This window comes from Cottoperca gobio, chromosome 10 (assembly GCF_900634415.1).
Source record: "Cottoperca gobio chromosome 10, fCotGob3.1, whole genome shotgun sequence".
Lineage (NCBI taxonomy): Eukaryota > Metazoa > Chordata > Actinopteri > Perciformes > Bovichtidae > Cottoperca > Cottoperca gobio.
Window position 1 is genome coordinate 20,167,476 of NC_041364.1, and position 7,500 is coordinate 20,174,975.

General features: G+C 40.2%; 1 protein-coding gene across 2 annotated transcripts in view; it reads left to right on the forward strand.

The window, feature by feature from the left end:
• The window catches only part of nrg2b (neuregulin 2b), a 58,665-nt gene that overhangs the window by 18,654 nt on the left and 32,511 nt on the right, over positions 1–7,500 (forward strand). The gene's annotated exons all lie outside the window — the stretch shown is intronic.

A 7,500-nucleotide genomic window follows, 5' to 3' on the forward strand; every position in this document is an offset into this window, starting at 1 on the left:
GTTAGCAAGCAGTGCTGCCAAAAATAGGCCTTAGAAGAGGTTTTGACAGGGCCCCACAGGATTTATAAGCAGACTTGGATGTTCTCCAGTCTATTCACTAATACTTTTACAGGTAAGAAATAAAGAGGATGGTAAATATGGTTTCACATTAGGATTTTACAACCATTCAAAGGTCGACATCAGATAGTAACATAACGTGCCATTCATTGTAGCAATATGGTGCAATATGGAGGTGTGACAGCCTTTTAAGCATTGAGCTGGTTCTAATATATGTTTGTGTTGAATTTACTGGCTGCCGATGGCTCTAAATATCTATATTTCCATTAGTATTTATGTATTTAATGTTCTACCCTATAAATCCCTAAAATAAAACCCATACTGTTGGTCCAATCGACAACAGTTTGTTTTTTAAAGAACAACATCTTTAATAAGTGACGTTTCTATGTATTTATTAAAGTAGGAGCGTCTAAGATGTTTATAAGATATTATGTTTTATGCATACTGAGTGTCACCTTTACTGCCCTGCAGTGGGATCCTTGTGCTGTCTAACATGTGTTCATGGTCATTAAGGCTGAGAAAATAGGCAATGAGGCAAGATGGAAATATCAATGGAATTACTTATTTAAAACGTCATCTGTCCAACATCCTAATGTACCCTATAGGTGCTAATGTGTTTCTGGCATAGAGAGAGAGGTTTTAAGACTTTAATGGAGACCCCTTCACAGTAAAATTACTCCTCCTCAGCATTTGTGATTGTGTTTTTGGAACATCAAGCAGCAACAGTAGAGTTTGTAACAAGGGTTGTACAAAGATTTAAACCTATGAGAAACTGTAAGATCCAGCTATTAAGAATAAACCCACATAATGAATGTATGAATTAATTATCACATCTAAAGTAAGATCAGTGAAGATCTGTATTGTTCAATCATCTTTGAATTAAGTTTCCTGACATAAAAAGTTCTTTGATTCTGGACAGTATAGTACAGTAGAATAACTTTACAATCAACACATACACATGCAGGAACCTGCATTATTGCTAATTTTCATTGGCAACAATTTCAATCAATGAATTATTTTCAAAGGACAAACTCGTAAGTGACTTGAAGTATTATGTAAGATGTTAAAAATGAACTTGAATTGTAATGGGAATTTGTGCCGATTCAATCAATCCGACACCGTCGCACCCATGAAATGTGGACGTCACATCCATGAAGGGTAATTTCCTTCTGGCTTTCAGCTAACATTCCCAGGCTGACAAAACTTCCATGTTGTCTGAGGAGAGCGTCCCAGAGAGGGATGTGCTCATTGGTAACCCGGCTCACCACTCACAGCTGCTTCAGGCTGACTTCACCACTCGTTTCCACACTTACCTGCATAACAGTCTCACCTCACACTCACCAGCTGATGAGTTTCATCTTGTTGAGTGGAGCTGCTGCGGTAGTTTCCATCTTGCAAATATAGTCTTGAAGTGTTATTTTTCTAAAACAAGTAAATTTGTGCCAGTAGGGTAAAAATAATGTCACTTATTCTAATGCAAATGATCTTGTTTCAAGGATTTCCTTCAATAATAGAAGAATTATTTCCCTTATTGTGGAAGTTGTTTCTAGAAAGTGATTTTGCTTCGGAAACAAATGGGATTATCACATCCAACAGGCAAAGTCTTTTTATTTTATTTAAGTATGTAAGTCTTGCGTCAAGACCTAATTCTGTTTTAAAAGGACAAATCCCCTTGAAAACACATTTTGGGTTAATATAATTAGCTTCATGGTAAAGTCTAAATGACATTATAATATGTCAGAGTAATTACGGCAGGTAAATAGAGTTTAATTTGATTATGTGATTATGATGTCACTGGTCATTTTGCTATATACAGTATATCTCTCATTTCTTCCTGTTGGCATTCGGCCCGAGGAAGACCTGGTCGTGATGTTACTAATACAATTAAAGTTAGCTGTGATTCCAGTGTGCAGGTACTCCTGGTTTTACAATAGAGTTTAATGGCAGGACATATTTGAACTACCTGAAACATGAACACTAACCTGATTGGATTATTTAATGTCAAAGAAGTGTCATGATCTTGTACCGCACAGAGGCCATAGGGAGGTATTTGGTGTTGAAAGCACATGATTCTGACACCAGAGACAGGGTCGACCGGAGTCTCACGTGAGGTTAGGTTTATGCTTCTAAAGAAACGTTGGTTAAGGTGAGGGAAAGATTGTGCTTGTGGTTAATAAAGAAAAAGTAAACATGTCCTGTCTTGTGCCTCAAGTCATGTTGTACCCGTATTGGAAGTGTTGTAGTTTCATGCAGAGCAAAAGAGGCGGAACGCAATGGCTGAAATGTAACCTCGGGACCCAGGACTGTCGTCTGACGAGGATCTAGCTTTTAATCAGCTTGCTTGTAAACTGGCTACTTGGTAACAGCAATCCGGTCGTAGATGTCGTCACTCGACTTCATTCTTTCATCTCAAGTTGCTTATCTGACTGTAAACAATGAACAGCTCAGGTAAAAGGAAGTCTTGGCCCGTATCTCTGCTCGCTACACCTACACCCCAAAAATATTGACCGTTGCCCCCTGAGGCCTATTGTCGTCACATCGATAGCCGATCGCTGTACAAGAAGAAATGTATCATAAGGACCCAACCTTAACAAATGTCTCTTGCTTTATCTCAAATGGAAAATGTGGGTCTCTTCCTGTTATTATGTGATCACTATCACTCGCTTCACTTCAAATCACCAGCGTAGTGCAAGCAGTTTTAGGCATTTGGTTGGGAAGTGTCGAAAGGATCTTTGTTTATGTAGCCGCACATGCATGTTAGTGCATATGAGTCCCTACGTGTGTGCCCAACTGGCTAATTAATGGCCGCCGCTCTGCATTGCACTCATACGGCGGTTACCGCTGATAACGCTGTCCTGACACACTGCGTTGTGGTAGAAACGTAACGCCCACCCTCCAGTTCCCCCCCAGGGTTAACACTGTTAGCTGTCTCAGCCGTGTTGAGAGCCGTGTGCAGCAATCCCTCAACCATAGATAAGCTCTGAATTCAGCGTAGAGCCCCTTTAAAATACATTTCAACACTTTTATCACATACTAATGCTAAATTTGTTTAAAGAATTTGAGAACGTTATTCCTTTAAAGTAAATCTAGCAGAGCTCTGGCCACACACTGGGAACAGCACTGTGAAAGAGAAGCTGTGTGCTGCTCCCGCAAATGTGATTGAATTGACCACTTGAGGTAGTTTGGAGGGATTGATTCATAGATTGACAGAAGGATTGGCTGTTATTTAACACTGAATGTATAGAAAAACTGGCTGTCCTCTCCTTCTCCTCCTTGTATGTCTTAACTTCCTACTCGTGCGTGTGTTTTGCCAAGCCTCAGAAAAATATTCCAATCTGCGGAGACCTAAATTTAATTTTAACACCTCACTCCCTTTCTCCCACACATATTTTAAATGAACTCACTGTTTGAAGTCACAAATATCGTTTCTGTCTGGTTTGTAACGTTGGTTATGCTTCATGTTTCTTGTGGTGCCGTGCCACAGTGAAATGATACAAATATGTTAACTGTAGTTTGTGTAAACCAACTCTGTAGTGCAACACCTGCACTTATTCATGATTATAGTTTTACTTGACCAATGATGTTAAAGTGTTTTCTGAAAGGAAAGCTGAATCAGTATCTTTGCAAGAATGTTATGTATGTATTTGTCTCTACTGTGTTATTTGTGTGCTGTTTTTTCTTTCTTTTGTTTGGTGGCATTTCTCACTAATTTACTGTTGATTATTTCTAATGTATTTACTGACTGTGAAGCACTTTGTAACTTCCTTTTGAAAAGTGCAATACAAACCAAAGATTATTATTCTCAGAGGTATTTTGTCATTGTGAGTCTAAATGTCACATTTGTACAGCTGGAATTGGCCTAAAGTTGCCCCTCCCACAAAGAAATCTCATCTCTTTTCCACACATGGTACATTGTTATTAGATTACAGTTCCCGTGATTTCCTCATTGTCTCCTGCAAAACATCCGTAGCAAAATGCTGGATGGAAACTACAAGTAGGCTGCTCATGTTCCAATGGAAAACTATTTTTCAAGAGTAAATAAGTGCTGACTCCTGTTAAATAATCCATGTTTTAAAGCGAGTTACACACAGAATGTTTCCTGTTATGACTTCTCGCGAGCACTGTCCTTCTGAAGTGGGGCCTAGAAGAGGCTCAGCCTGTCACATTGATTTGTGGATGTGGATTTATGTGTGTCTCCTGTAGCATTCACCTGGCAGATTACAGGAGTATAAGGGTTGGGTCATACATAAAGAGAAGCACTTCTTATGACGTGATGTCCGACCACATCGGAGGCAAAAGTGTTTATAGCTGTTCCCTCTGGAAGGTGGGGTGAAAAGCTTGTCGTCATAGAAAGGTGGAGATAGTGTTTAAATATGGGGTAGTGGTGCACATTTCTCTCCTGGCAGACATTCATAGTGTTGCACTCGGTTGTTCACAAGAGAAATGACAGCTATAGTTGTCTAAAGCCCTTTTCACACAGGGCTAGTATTACCAGGGGACCTCATGAGAGTTGGAAATGACCCCCACGTCTGTGTTTTGCGTGGCGCATTTACACGGCACAGATAAAGTCTATATTTGATTTGAATTTACTGACATTATCCCCGGATATAGTATATTATTTATATTTAAAATAGTAATGATTGTGGTATTATATAAGCCTATTTATGTTTATATAATATTCGCAAAGACCTCTTGCTCCGGTGCCCCTGTAAATGGATCTTCATGGTGTGTAACGAGATGACTCTCCTGAATTTGCAACCAAAATACTGTCAACTTTAATTCATAGTAACCATCGCAGCCTCCATATTAAACTGGGAAAGAGGCAGTAAAAATGTGCAGAGAAAGCAAGAAAAACACCTCAAATCACGAGATGCCGATTCTCATGGGACTAATGTGACGAGATATGGTAGGTAGTTTGCGGTGGAACTTTTTCTTTACTAATTGCGGACATGGCAGATTTGCACGGGATTAAGATAACGGACAACCTCAAGAATTATAATACCAGGTAATGCCAGTCCCGTGTGAATAGGTCTTAAGAAAGCAAGAAAGTTCAAACCGTGCTCCTGTCTCACCTCTGCTAGCTGGCAAATCACGGCGTGAAGTTGGTATGAAAATCGTCAGTCCAGGAATGTTACGATGTTATGATTTGCTATAATCGTGCCTTCGTTTCCGGTGACGGGCAGGATTGCAAAGTGAAAACGAGGCTTAAAGGGAACCAGTATGAACACTGATGGTGTCATTATGTATACATTATGCAATCAACATTTGCTTCCATAATGATAAGTTAAAATAAAAAACGTGTCTATTGCAACTTTAATGTTCCACTATGGTCACCAGCTAGTCACTGACTGTGTCTGCTGTTTAGTGTTTGGCAGGTAGTGCAGAAGGTTTATCAGAGTTTTTCACAGTAAACAGCTGCCTGCTGCGTCTCATATCTCTCGTCTTTATTTGTTTGGTTTCATCAGTCGACAGGAGCACAAGCCATGACCAAGTCTAGTGGAGTCGATTCCAGATTCGACAGTGGATCTCGTCCTAACACAGACTGTGGCTCCTGCACACTCACAAAAACAAGAGAAAGTACCAGTTTCTTGAAAATACCAAATTATTCCAAAAAAGATATGATGACATTGACACTCAGTGAGAGAGAGACAGCATCTGGTTATGTTGAGATGATTTACTTTGGTGTGACGTGGTATTATACATCAAGAGTGTGTGTCGAGTCTGTGACACGACTAAATCTCACAAAATGTGAGAACTGGATTTAAAGATGTGCTGCTTGTTCTGTTGTGAGTCTAAAAATCCTACTTACATAACAGCAAGCTGTTTAGATGGTACTCCATAGAGGGTCTCTTTTTACACCTCTATTCTACATCACAAGTTGTTTCCCCATTAACTTTCACTCGTGCAATTTAAGGATAAGGGCTGCTGTTAATGTACATTTTTCTTACTGTGAAGAAATCCATGAAAAGTTCAGAACCACCAATGCGTGAATCAACTTGTGGTACTTACGTATCTTCGTATTTTCATATTACGTATTTTCTTTAGTGCAAAGAGCAGTTATTTAACGTTTCTTATGTCGACCAAAGGCATATGGCAATTTACCGTTGCAACGAGCGGTGTTACTTTTTAAAAGTCGACTTACAACAAGCTGTTTGTCTGTGCGTATCTCATCTGCACACATCTTTGTGTTGCCACATTACTGGCTCTAGAACTGGAAGAAATTCCATCTATCAGGTTGGTTGTATTTCCAACAATGACCATATCACTCACGCCAGACCCACGGTGTCTGTGCTGCGCTGCAAAAACTCAGAGGAGCGGCTAGTCACATGACAATAGCTGGTCAACTTTAAAGGTTGGCTCACTTTAAGCTTCGTGCTAGCCATAGCCCCTTCACTTTTATCAGCAGGTGGTCTTGGAAGAGTTGTAGCATTTATTCACCAACAAATAAACTGCACATACACAGTGTGCGGCTACGATACTGCTGCACACACACGCTCACATGCTCACTCCCTCGCTCGTTCTCTCCCTTGAACGGCCATGGTCTAATCGGAGATGATTTGCAGGTGGTGGCATATTGGCAATTTGATACAATCATAATTACTAACTCACGCTCTCTCACTCTCTCTCTCTCTCTCTCTCTCTCTCTCTCTCACTCTCTCACTCTCTCTCTCTTAACCGCACTAGCATGTGTTAAACACAACCTGCGCACTGAGCTATAACTTTAGTTTAATAAACGTCTTAAAAATATGTTGTATTGAAGTCTATGAGAAAATGACCCTACTTCTCACTTGATTTATTACCTCAGTAAACATTTTCCTGAAGAGTTTATCTTCTCAATGGTTAGTTTCAAGTCTTCTTCAATACAGCATGATGTGCATTTTGTATTTTATTCAGTATGTTGTGTAAAATATACAAGATATACATAGACCTACAGCGTCTTGTTGGGGCTCAACTTCCACATACAGTACCGACTGTGAGGAGTGAAAGGAATGATGCAGCAACGCTGTGCGGAGCTGTGAATCTATACAACAGTTGCCTCACAGTTGATCAAGCGTGTGCTATCACTTAAACAGTGTGTGTGTGTGTGTGTGTGTGTGTGTGTGTGTGTTTGTGTGTGTGTGTTGTATAAATGGTACTAGATGGTGCTGAGTTGTCGCTTTGCTTTAGCTTCTGAGCTCTTGTGCTGCCTGCGCCGGCGTCAGTGATGCAGTCAGTTGTAGTTTTTAAGGAGAGAAGAGAGAGAGTGAAACTCTCCTGAGACTGATGAAGAACATACACACACACACACACACACACACACACACACACACACACACACACACACACACACACACACACACACACACACACACATTAACACTACCACATTGCTCCATAGTGAAAATCTACTGCAGAGAGTTTCTGAGGGAAGATTTCTTTTCTCTAAGCTTTCACTTTGTCTTC